Genomic DNA, 750 nt, shown 5'->3' with positions numbered 1-750 from the left:
TGATTTATTATATATATATATATATATATATATATATATATATATTATTATTATTATTATTATTATTATTATTTTATTGTATAAGCATCAGGAAAAAGAATTTTACATTTGAATTTTTTTCACAAGTGGCAATAAAATAATCTTCTGTCTCTAAACCTCTTTGCATTAATGATTTAATTGTATATAAATTTTGAACATTAAATATAAAAAAATTCACTACCTAAACGAAAGCTTATAGTTGTTTTTGTTTTATAATGTTCTTCAATTTGTAGTTCTCTTTCTATTGCACCTCATTTTTCACAATCACAGCAAGTGCACATCACAGAAACAAGCTATGAAACGCATTTGAAATCAGCAGGGATTTAGTGTATTTTATTATAGAATTCTAAATGCTACGTACGAAAATTTTTTTTAATTGCAATATACTGTAATTCCTTACTAAAACAAGTTTATAATTAAATTAATATCATAAAACGCCCATTGCCTCCCATCAATACTGCCCTCAATTGAGAGTAACTTTCTATACACACAAGCACTTGAATAAGTAATGCAAGCGTCAGACTGTGGAATTTCTTCCATCGGAACGTCAGTACAAAATACGTAGAAAGAGGAAAACAAAAAATATTTATTTTAATATATACTTGTTGAAAAGGAATGACAAAAGAAAATTGCAAGCTATGAAGAAAATTGCATCTCTAAGTAGACTAGGCCTAGGCCTTTCTCTTCTTCACTCTCTAGTCTAGCACAGCC

The sequence above is a fragment of the Anneissia japonica genome, unplaced genomic scaffold (assembly GCF_011630105.1).
Source record: "Anneissia japonica isolate Jap-2015-1 unplaced genomic scaffold, ASM1163010v1 scaffold287654_len39214_cov119, whole genome shotgun sequence".
NCBI lineage: Eukaryota > Metazoa > Echinodermata > Crinoidea > Comatulida > Comatulidae > Anneissia > Anneissia japonica.
The sequence above is the reverse complement of the archived record's forward strand: the minus strand, read 5'-3'. Positions refer to the sequence as shown.